This window comes from Nyctereutes procyonoides, unplaced genomic scaffold (genome assembly GCF_905146905.1).
Source record: "Nyctereutes procyonoides isolate TBG_1078 unplaced genomic scaffold, NYPRO_anot_genome, whole genome shotgun sequence".
Lineage (NCBI taxonomy): Eukaryota > Metazoa > Chordata > Mammalia > Carnivora > Canidae > Nyctereutes > Nyctereutes procyonoides.
This window is the reverse complement of record NW_026575032.1, coordinates 14391652-14404568: the sequence shown is the minus strand read 5'-3', so window position 1 is coordinate 14404568 and position 12917 is coordinate 14391652. Positions and strand designations below refer to the sequence as shown.

Sequence of the window (12917 nt, the reverse complement as noted above, 5' to 3'; positions counted from 1 at the left end):
TTTGTAACTTAAACTATGTAGAAAGCAAATTCATGGGAGAAAGTTACAACAAATACTAGCTTTTGGACTAACAACTGTTCTTTTAATGTATTAGTGTCTTAAACCATGTAGAACATAAAAAAGTGTAGTCATACAACATTGTTGCAATCATACTAGGTTTTTAGATTACTCAAATATTTACCTTTATTGAGATTGTTATTTCTTTATACCGTCTGGTGTCCATTCATTTTGACCTGTAGGACTTCCTTTAGTATTTTTTGTATGGCAGTCCGGTGACACCAAATTCCCTCAGGTTTTTAAGAAAAGCTTTACTGGACCAGATTATTAGTTGACAATTTTATTCTTTTAATACTTTAATACTTTGAACATATCAGCCTGCTGTCTTCTCTTCTCCAAAGTTTCTGAAATCCATTCTTATATGTGACAAGTTGCTTCTCTTTTGCTGCTTTCAAGATTGTCTTTGACTTTCTTTTTTTTTTAATTTTTTTGTTTTATTTATTTATGATAGGCACACAGTGAGAGAGAGAGAGAGGCAGAGGCACAGGCAGAGGGAGAAGCAGGCTCCATGCACCAGGAGCCCGACGTGGGATTCGATCCCGGGTCTCCAGGATCGCGCCCTGGGCCAAAGGCAGGCGCCAAACCGCTGCGCCACCCAGGGGCCCCTGTCTTTGACTTTCAAATGTGTTTTGTATGGGTCTCTTTGATTTATCATAGTTGGAGTTCATTCAGCTTCTTGGATGTTTATCTATATGTCTTTCATCAAATTTGGGAAGTTTGGCCAGTGTTTCATCAAATATTCCCTCTGCTTGTTCACTTTCTCTTCTGGGACTCCCACAATGCATCTATGTTCCAATTCATGATGTCCCAGATTACTTAATTTGTAGTCACATTTCTTCAACGTTTTCTTTCTGATCCTGAAACTTGATCATTTCCACTGCCCTACCTTCAAATTAATTGAATCTTTCTTATGCCTGCTCACAACTGTCTTTGATTCCTTCTAGTGAAAACTGTATTTTAGGTATAGTATTTCAATTTTAGAATTTCTCTCTCTCTCTCTCTCTCTCTCTCTCTCTTTTGGTTTTCTATCTCCTTACCAATATTTCCATTTTGTTCTTGACAAAATGTTTTCTTGACATTATCCATGTCTTCCTTTAGTTCTTGAAGCATCTTTAAGACAGTTTAAAGTCTTTTCTAGTAGATCACCATTAATCCTTTTCATGCACATTTTCTGTTTTTTTTTTTTTTCTTCGAATGGGTCATATTTTACTGTTTCATCCTGTGCTTTCGAATTTTTTTTGTTGTTCTTGTTGAAACTGGACATTTCAATTAATAATGTGGTGATTCTGGAAGTCAAATTCTCCTTCTTTCCCAGGATTTTCTATTGTTTGTTTCTTGTTTTGTTTGTTGATTGTCATTTGTGCTGTAAGGATTATTAGCCTAACATGTAAACTTGAGGTTTTCTCAGGTCCGTTAGGAACCTACACCTTTTTCTGGGCATTCATGGTCACCTTCAAATTTTTGCCGTACATTAAATTGCTTTTGAGTGTCCCAGTTTTTAATATCTGTTTCCTAATGGGGGACTTTTAAATTTCCTGGAAGTCATATCAACCAGAGGGGGAGGGGCTTGCAACAATGAGAGGAAGCATAACATTAGCTGCTGCTTCTTTGTGTGCATCCCTGTAATCAGAAAGAGCAATCTACAATCAGAACACTGATCCCATATTTGGAGGGCAGAGTCTTTTTTGTCCACTCTGGTTCCCACTAATTGTGTGCAAGCTGCTCTTGAAATGCATGCACTGCTGCCTAGCATAGGGCTGGGGAATGGGGAGGATGTGTAGCTGCTACTGTACCACTATAACCGAAATAGGTTAAAATTGACTATAGTTTACTCTTTGAGCTTTCCCCTGGAATTTTCAGGGTTCCAATCATTTCTAGAGTTCCAAAATATTATGTGAGACAGATTCTGTTAATGGAATTATCATCTAGGTGGAAAGACATATTCCTAGTGTTTCCTACCTTGTCATCTTCCCAGAATCCTCTGCTATATATAATTTTATATAACAAATACAAAGTGTGTAATTAATATAATTAAGCTTTTAGTAGGTGCAGTAGGCTAATCAATCAGCAAGAAGAATTTATATTAGCTTATTCTATGAAGACAGTAAATAGAGAAAGAGGATATTGAGTACATGTAGTGAAAAAAATGATTCATTGTTGACAGGAGAATAAAAATGAAAACAAGATAAAAGGATGCTTTTGAGGGCCTCTTGTAACTTTTAATAAGTTTTGACCCTATGAAATGTTCTTCAAAGTTTATTCTTTTTCTTCTTTGCACTTGCCAATAAGTGACATGCTGATTTGTTTATTTTATAATACTTGTCTCTCCAACTAGAACAAGAGCACTGTAAAGGCAGGATTTTTCTCATTCCCTATTGTATCTCTATGGATTAGGTTCTGAGAAGATTATTTTCAGTGAGTAAATCTAAAAACAGATAAATTTACTCAATTCAGTGTGCTAAAAATGTATGTATAAAATGTAATCTCTTAAACATTCTGATACAGAGTTAATATTTTGTTGGCAGTGGGAAAGAACCAGAATTTATAAATCATTTTTCTACCCTAGATTTTTCCTTTTTTACATTTTTATTATTATAACATGTTTATTGAATATATTGAGTTACATTTATGAAGAATGAAACACTGTCTTCACAAACTAGATTTAAATAAGGGAAAGAATGTACTAATAAAACAAGTGACACAGAGAAGTTACCCTAGGTTTTTGCTATCACATAGAGGCTGAAATGTTTAAGAGTCAATTTCTCATTCACTATGGAGGATTATCACAATTTGATAAATGTTATATTCTCAGAGATTTTAATAAAGATTTTTGATAGTTTGGAAATTATCAACTTAAACTGTATTAAAGATTAAAAAGATTCAGTGTTTAATTCCACTTAGAGAAGTAAGAGGTTAGTTTTTAGATCTCTCAAATCATTTAGAATTGAAATCACACTTATTTCTCCATTAGACACCAAATTCTACAATTCTTCTTTAGAAAAATAGAAATTATTGTTTTAGACAAATTCATATTAATAAAAGCATTATTTTCTAAGTATACTGTGATAATATTATTATCTAGCCTGCTGAAAAATATTGGGATAGATTGCACTTTGGTGAATGTCACTGAAAGATTCACATACAGAAAAAAATAACATAATTAATTAATCCTAAATAAAAATGGGAACATGCACTGAGAATGTTCTTTGAAAAGAAAAATCTAAAGAATTATGTAGGACTTACTCATATATGGTTATTATACTAGTTTTCCACTAATTGCAAAAGAACCACTATTTTATTTCATTTCCCCTGCTGAAGCTCTATTTAATGTCTTTCAATCAAAAAAATACATACAGGTGGAGGAATAATGAGACAGGGTACTTTCAGATTTTACATTACCCCTTACTGAGTAACATAATATTTGAGCAAGTTTTTATATCTCTTAATTTGTGAGGAAATTAGCTCAAGTACATATTAGTGACAGAAAGGAAGTCGTCATACTGAGAACAAATAATTTTGTGTGAGACTCACAAAAGAAATAGCTTATTTAATCAGCAATTTAAAGGTCATCTGAAAGTTTGATAGTTTTGGTGACTTAAAAGAAATTGCAGTATGTAACATTTACAATATTTATTTGATTATTTGAATAAGTAGAAACGCCTTTACATTGACTTTACAGTACAAAATCATATCTGCTACAAGTCAGACTCTGCTTTAGAAAAAATAATGAGTAAATGATGAAAATGATTTGGGGGTTAGCAAAAAAAAAATACATGTACAGATGGTCTCTAACTTATTCAACTTACTTTTTTTTTACTTTACCATGGTCCAAAAATGATACACATTCAGTAGAAACTCTACTTCAAATTTTGAATTTTGATTTTTTTTTTTTTTTGTGGACTAGTGATATGTAGTACGATACTTTTTCATGACAATGAGCACACAACTCCCAGCCAGCCATGTGATCGTGAAGGTAAGCTATCAGTACCCTTACAGCCGTTCTATACTCATCCTTTTTCACTTTCAGGACAGTATTTAATAAATTAGATGAAATATTCAATACTTAGTTAATAAAATAAGCTTTGTGTTAGATTATTTTGCCCAAATGTAGGTGAATGTAAGTGTTCTGAGCACAGTTATAGTAGACCAGGTTCGATTATGATGTTCAGTAGGCTAGGTGTATTAAATCCATTTTGACTTAGGAGGATTTCGCTTACGGTGCATGGGTGTATTAGAATACAGCCCTAATGTGAGTAGAGGAAGATCTGTACACAATTTTAGTTTTGATATTTCATAGACTCATGAAACTGAAAGAAACATTAAAAGTTACAAAATTCAAAATTCTAATTTTTCAAATAAGAATCAGAGAAGTTTATGTTAATACTAGAAAATGTGCTCGCTGATAGATGCCACATCTGTAATAACTTAAATGCATGCAAAATTTGGGGTAAATTCCTATAGTTTGTGAATTGTGCACTAATGTGTGTGTGTTACTGCTATATTTAATTTTTTTTTTATTTTAACAAAGTTGTCATCTAGCTCTTGTTTTTAAGCCTCATGTTGTCTGCTCTATGGACATTTTCCTCTTCAGTATCCAAGCAATTCCTATTTGTCACTGGAAGACCAACCCCTATATGTCACTCATCTCCTAACATGGTTAGTAATTGCTCCCTGCTCTGGGTTGCCATAACATCGGGCTTAAAATCCTACGATAGTGCATGCTATTTTTTTAAAGGATCGAACAAAGGATTGTTTTAGATAATATTTAAATAATAACAAAGCTAAAATATAAACATTTAAATATAAACATGTTAAATATGTTACCTAGGTTTATCTGTACATTATATTTACATAATGATTCTGATTTTACCTTTCCAAGAGCAGCTGCCTGAGAGGAAAGAAAGATAACCTGTAGTAGCCTCTGGGGCTTGTATCATCTTCTCAGGCCAGGTGTCCCACAGCAGAGCACAGAATTGAAGTGAATAAGCAAATGTCCCTCTCCCCTTCTCCCCTTTGATTTTATTTAAAGCACTGTCAAAAAACAAATGCAAAATTAGATTTAGGTATAAAAAGCTAGATGATTACCCCAATTCAGAACTCTGTTTCATTAGAGGAGGCCTAGGACAGACAGGACACAAATTGTCCCTCACCTACAGGGACACAGTGACAGAAGTCCAAGTCACACATAAAGGTCATTTGTGGTCTGTGAGCAAAAGCACTGCTAGCATAAACTCTGTAAAATGAGGGTTTTTGACCAGACCGTCACATGGCCATCTAGCGGGGAAGGCTTAGCTTCTAAGCTCAACTGGGAAGACTCACCTTCTCTGCTAAGGCAGAGGCAGGAAGGAAAGTCTATCATACGTGGCACCAATCTTTAATATAAAAAAAGAACTATGTTGAGAGTAAAGTAGATCAAAAAAGTGGAATTTTTTTACCATACTTGTAGGGTAAATTAATATTCCATAGTTTAAAAATTACATATGCTATAAAACTGTGGCAAGCTGTAGCCTTAAGCAAATGAAACAAAGACAGTCCTGTGAGAATATTAAATTTGAGAGTAAGCCCAGTGAATTACCAAATCCTGAGAGCCCATAATCTCCCTGTCCATTACATAGTTTTTTCCATGTTGCCTAGACAAGGTTTTTTTTTTTTTTCTTTTTTCATGGAAGCTCTGAAATGCTTTTTTTTTAAAGGCATTGAGAAATTATGGCTCAAAGATTTTAAAGTCTAATGTTTATAGGCAAAGCTTCATTTTTATGGAATACAAAATACTCTCTTTCTCCCACTTCTAATCTCAATAAGGGAAGCCACTTCTAAGTCATGTCCTCCCAACACTTCTAAGTCATGTCCTCCCAACACTCCCCCCATGGTGGGACACAGCTCGTTCAGTCCTTGCAAATGCCATATAGGAGTGATGAGCTTCATTCATGTCTTGCACTTTGGGCATTACACTTATTCTAGGGTTGAGGTGATTTGTAATTTGATACCAGGATGATTATCCTGCTCTGCCTTGATTATTTGAAGTATTGGTGTAAACTCTTTTTTTGAGGGGAAAGACAAGAATTTTCCGATCCCGCCTTATTGGCCCACTCTTCTATTGATGTTATATTCACTTCTGCAACTACAGAGGCCGAAGTAACTCCTTCTGTTATTCTGTTGGGGTCTTGCCATTACGAAGAACGCCTTCTTCCAACTCTTTTACCAGTGTTTTCCCTCTTCCTACAGCCCAGGAACATCAAAGGTGCCTTTACTGGCCAACAACTTTGCGTCGCAGATCTAGAATTTAGCAAATGTTTCAGCCTCAGGAACACCGGACAATATGGTAAATATGTCATTAAAAAGTACACCCCCTTCAACGAGCTCCAATTCTGTTAGAGAGTTGTTAGTTTTATAGGACAGGTCAAGTTGTGCTTTCTTTTTCTTCATCTTCTTTTCCATACTCTTCCAGAATGAAATATTAATTTTCTCTGATATTTTTCTTTTTTCTTTAAGTTCCGTAAGAGGTCCTTTATAGATTGTTTCCCCCTTAGATTTCTGCCATTCTTCTAGCTGTTTCCTTCTATCCTCTGCTGTGATCATCTTCTTAATATTTGGATTAGTTTTTTTGTCCTATATGGGACTCTTTTTGCATTTACAGTTTGGTCACCAGCTTGAGGTTTGGGAGCTGTCTTATTGAGAAAATAATTCTAACTTTTTGCTGATAGCTGCCGCTGCATTTATTCCCACTGATGCCATTTGCTATTATGTTAGGGGTGCTTGGAATGACTGAATTAAAATTTCCAACTATCAAATTAGGACTTTAGCTTATGGCTTTTGTGGTATTTTGCAGTGCACAAGATGTCCGAGACCTAAAACAGATTTAGTGGATTTTTGATCCTGCTTCTTGTTTGAATATCTGTTGCTATAGCCTCCCTGAAGCACACTGGGGCATGTCCAGGGTTTGGATTGCTTTATATTTTGTTCAGTAACAGTGTGTGACTGTAACTTAATTTCATTTGGTCTTTTGTATTTATCTCTATTAACCTTTATGTCCTTGACGACTGGTTTCTTTGATTTTAGAGTCCTACTAAGGGGCTGAACATAATGAGAAAGAACTGTTTGGGAGTTTTTCGCCTGTTCTTGCAAGATTTGTTCCGCTCAAGAGTTGCTGTGGCTTTAGTGGTGGAATCCTAATTTGTGGTTCCCTAACAAATTCTTTATTAACTCTGTCTTTCAGAATAGCACTATCCCCTGAAATTTTGCCCAAGGCTTATTTAAGAGCCAAACTGCTCTTGGTTTGATTATAAGAGATAATCTTTGGTTTACCTATTGTCTGTAATTCAGTACTTTGGCTTCCTTTCAGTCTGGGAAAGTTTTAGGCAAGTCTCTTTGTGTTTATCTCTTTTAGAAAGTATTCAAGGATTCATTTTCAACATGGTTATTGTCCTCAGAGTCTGCATATTTAACATTTCCTTGATCTGCTACCTGCTTCTTTGCAGTTTTCAGTGCCTATATATTAAGTGACCCCACAGTTTTTCTAGACACTTCTTCGGTAGTGGAGGATCCAGTTTCATGCTGTTGTTGACTATTGCTGGGAGGCTGACGATTTAAGTTACAAGAAATTCATCCTGAAGTCTGTCTTTTGCTTGGAAGTTTTGGTGTCTCCAACTTTGGTTACTGGATCCTGTGATATTGGTAGGTCTGGGCTGGAGTTTAATGCTGATGGATCTTACAGCTTTGATAGGCAAAGTAATATGATTGGTAACATCCCTTTTGGGCATAATAATAGATTCAAAAGGTAGAAGATTCAGACAATTACTTTTAGGTTTTACATAAGGGCTTGGCATTTTGGCAATTGGTATTTGATCTTGGAGCTTTCTTTGCCATTTTTTTAGCAGCAGTGGCACAATGACTCTTATGTGACCGGTTTTCTTCCCTTAAAAAAAAAAAATGTTTAGTGTATCTTCCACAGGACCATCAGAGGGATCTTTCTGAAAAATATTTGGTCCTTAGTACAAGAACCAAGTTCAATGATAGAATAGAATCTAAAGATGTTAATTTTGTTGGATAGAAAAATTTTAAAAGAGATACCTGAGCTGAACCTGGATAAAAACCTATATCTGGTGCCCAATAGCCTACCATGACCACCATATTTAAAATTGCAATTGCCCTACCCATCAGCTTTATGTTATACATTTTTTTCATAGTATTTACAATCTTATAAAAAAAACTATACAGTTTATTTATTTGACTTATTTTTAATTTTATTTATTTTTTCTTCTTGGCCAAATTTATTTTTTTACATTTTTAAATTTAAATTTAATTTGCCAACATATAATGTAGTTTTTAAATTACTATACCACCCAATAGAATGTAAGCCTCCTGATGGCAAAGGTTTTGTCTGTTCTTTTTCCATTGATAGGTACCAAACATTTGGTTTAGGGCCTGTATAATAAATATTTATTACCCGAATAGATCTTGAGCAAGTTATTTTGCCTCTTTAACCTCTATTTCTTTGTATTTAAAACAGAGGTCATAAGAATTCCTAAGTGAGAAAGCTATTATGATTAATAAATGAGATGGTGCATACAACCATTACCATAGTGTCTGACACATCATACTTAATTAATTAATAATACTAACTCCCATTATTAACAGACTTACTATTTTCTGGGTTTTTAAGGTTCAGAACCTAAATTCATAACTATTAAATTCACAGAAATGAAAAAAGAAAAGTTAAGGGGTAGAACCCAGGAAGAATATTTGTAGGTGGAATTCGTTTTATATGTATATATATAGGAATATCTTCCTATATCTAGGAAAATTTAGTTTGGAATAGCACTGCTGATATATATATATATATATATATATATATATATATATATATATGTTTAACATATAGCTATAAATATACTATATATATTTGTATACATAAATATATATATAACTATATATAAGTTATACATTTTTAACTTCAGAAAAATATAAATTACATTTTATAATATAGAAGTAATATTTGAAATATTAAAACATTAACAAAAGTATTTTATAGAAAGCTCAAAAATTCTGAAAGTAATGTAAAGGATGAAATTTAGCAATTTTTAAATTATCAGAACTACTAGTTAGTTTAACACCAATTTAACAAAAATTATATTATAGTAAATAAAGTACTATTAAAAGTTAGGCCATTCTTAACTTCTAAAAAGTAGATCAAAGTGGTACACATAGTTTTTTTAAAAATAAAGGCAAATGTTATTGATGGAGTTAGAAATTTAGCAATTTCTTGCATTAACCTTTTGCATGACCAACAATACTCACTGGGGCTTTAATTGTATCTGTTTATGGCTGTTTTGGTGCTTGCTTTTACAAATACAGCATGTATACTTATATTGCTATTGTTTAATTCATCAAATGAAGATCATTTTGTTGTCTTTGGGCTGTAATGTATCAGATATTATTTCTCCACTCCAACAATCTCACCTCTTTCCATCTTCCAATTCTTGGTAATTTTACCACCTTAAAATTTTTCAATTGATTATCCTCGTTAGTTGTTTTTAACTGCTGAAAACTCTAATTTGTTTAATACATGTAAATATTATCTTTTGAATTTCCCTTTTGTGAGATGAGCATGTTATTGCCTCAATGCTTGACTTTCACTGTAAATGATAATGTGCATATTTTATTGTGTCAAGCAGAATTAAAGTCTTGTGTTTTCTCTGTAGCTTGACTCATAAAGTTGGAAATTGATGAATATTAGTTAATTAATATTATTATATAACTGTTTTTCAACTTATACCCTAAGGTGTAGGCTTTTTAGTATTTTTTGTTTGTTTTTCTTCAGGATTTTTTTTAAGATTTACTTATTTAAAACAATTTTGTAATAAAAATAATTTAATTTAATATAAAAATGATTTTATTTATTTATTTGAGAGAGAGAGAGAGAGAACGTGTTCTTCAGGTTTTTTAATGTCATAGCAGCAGTGCCATTCCAAACTAAATACTCCTAGTCTAAACATCAAATGTATTTTTAATTTTTACATTCTTCTAACTCTTAAAATCATTCTTATGTTCTGTTTACATCTTTTTGGGCAATGATTGTATGTTGTAACATTATAATCAACAACCGATACTTTTGGATTGAATTTGGTTTTGCTTGTTAATAAAACCATATGTTTTGATATATTTTATATGACAAGCAAGTCATTTCCTAAAAGTCAATTTACCATATCTTTTTAATTGACAGAATTTCAACTTGTCCGCAAAGCCAATTTTTTTTTTTTTTTAAGTTAACTGGCCAATGCCACGGTTCCCTACTGCTGATGTTGGAGAACAACTGCTGCAGGGAAGTTGAGAATTAAGACCATAAGAAAATAAAAATCTAGTTCTTGGTTTTTATTCTCATTTTTCTGAAGTCAATATGTACATCATTTCCTTGAGAAGACATTTTCATGCAAGTAGATGTTCGGTGATATTCTGTTAATGAAAAATGTTCAATATTTCATGTGATATAGAAATCTAGGGGATTCCTGGGTGGCTCAGCAGTGTAGGGCCTGCCTTTGGCCTAGGTCGTGATCCTGGAGTCCCAGGATCGAGTCCAACATCAGTTTTCCTGCTGGAAGCCTGCTTTTTCCCTCTACCTGTCTCTCTGGCTCATTCTCTCTCTCTCTCTCTCTCTCTCTCTCTCTCTGTGTGTGTGTGTGTGTGTCTCATAATAAATAAATAAAATCTTTAAAAAAAAAGAAATCTAGATTTTATTCCCTTCTCTCTCTCTCCTGCTTTGAGAACTTGCACTTGTGTTTCTTAACATCTCTACTCACTGGTGAGAAGTATGAGGCAATTCTGATGCTTGCTTCTTGGGGGTCTATTTGTCTCTTGTTTTATCATCTTCTGTCTAAAAGGGTTTAAATATTCTTTTCACCCTTAATGTGTTACATTCTAAATTAATTTTCCTTTGTGTGACTTATTTATTTATTTATTTATTTATTTATTTATTTATTTATGATACCTAGTGCTCAGTGAGTTTCTTGCCCTTTTATAGAATATCCTTTTTGTTGTGGACATTTTTGTGGTGTTTTCATTCTTCAAAAGTGCTCCCTTATGCTCTCTTCTTCTTTCCCAATTCTCTGTACTACTGTTAGCAACTTAGAATTTCTGCAGTCATGAGCATATTAAGATTCTCTGAAAATACTTTTTTTTTTAAGATTTTATTTATTTATTCATGAGAGACAGGAGAGACAGAGAGGCAGAGGGAGAAGCAGGGAGCCCCATGTGGGCTGTGTCTCCAGGATCACACCCTGGGCTGAAGCCAGCGCTAAACTGCCGAGCCACCCAGCCTGCCCCTCTCTGAAAATTCTTAATCACACACACACACACACACACACACACACACACACACACGCCTCCTTATGATAACATTATTTGCCTTTGAAGATAGATTTTCTCTTTGTTTATTCTGGCCTTTCTTTCTGGCCAGACTTTTCAAAATCTAATTTTAGATGTTTAAAGTTACATTTTTTTAATCTAATTTTTTTAAGAATGTGAGAATAACAATTTTGACTGGAAGCTGTATGTTACAAGACAGAACGTGGCAACCGACAGCTCCTTCTCTAGCGTCAGGTGTTAAATAGTGTTATAATATAGAGGACTCTGATATGAGGTGGGTGTAGGCCCACAAACTGCCCTACTCGTACCCTGAGAATGTATTTAGATTCTATGGAAGATTTTGTGTTAGGATGCAGGGCCTTCTTTTCATTCTCTTACTAAATTGTCTGTACCTGTGTGTAGGGTGTGGTAATGTACACATAGGTTTGTAAGAGAGAACTTAATTAATCCTAAATTTCAATAGCATATTTTACCCCTGTTTTCTTTATAGGTTCATAATGAGTATTCTAAATTGGCAATTTCCATTCCCATTTCTCTTCTGTATATGTCTAGAAGAAAGAGAATTTCATTTGTGTGTGTGTGTGTGTATGTGTGTGTGTGAGAGACAGAAGGGGATGTCTGTATGTTATTAACACCTCCCTTCAATAGTACCATTAGTCTTCTCTTTCTGAAACTATTAAAATGAATTATGAATATTTTATAACAAAATTAAACATAGTCGTTTCTTGTTATATGGTACAGAAAATCTACAGTGTCATAGGAAGATTTTTGAAAATTTACTTTCTAGACAGCTCATATAATTACATTTAATGCAAAGAAGAAATTATCTGTCATTTTTTTCCTCCTATTATGTTGAATTGCCAAGAGTGTTTCTAATTAAACAAAGATCATGGAAACAGCAACACTCCAATCCATTATTTATGCAAACATTTGTAGAGCATAAAATTATAAATTAACATCTAAAGTTTTACAAATATTGTCTAACTGATGTTTACATATCAGCATTAGATTTTATGAAAATATTGTTCGCACATATAATTAAATACCAGAGTTACTACTTGGCATGGGGAGTAAAAGTAGATGAGAGTAAGTTATTTATGGTAACTATTATTTTTTTCAATTTTTCATTAAAAATGGTTCAGGTAAGTGCAATTCAAGTGTTAAGCCATGATAATTAAATTTAATGACTTCTGACAAAAAGTTATTTGAGTCTGACTACTCTGAATTGACATATTTCTTTTTGAAATGTATGTCTCAGATTGTACTTTACCTTCTAAATTATAGAATCATTAAATTGTTTTGATATTCATTGGAGGTATATTTAAGATATTTTTCTTATAAGTTGCTTGAGGAGCTACACTGAAAATTGTAATTTCAACACAAATCTATATTTTTGAAGCTAAAATATTGCCTTACTGTTTATCAAAAGGAGTATCATGGGAAAATATTGCATAGTAGCTTAAATATAATCTGAGTAATACCTAATCACTGTATATATG

At 33.3% G+C, this 12917-nt stretch overlaps 1 pseudogene; it reads right to left on the bottom strand.

Moving 5' to 3' along the window:
* Positions 1-5777: 5777 nt before the first annotated feature.
* LOC129504343 (cytoskeleton-associated protein 2-like) lies at positions 5778-7883 on the bottom strand (annotated as a pseudogene).
* Positions 7884-12917: the final 5034 nt, after the last annotated feature.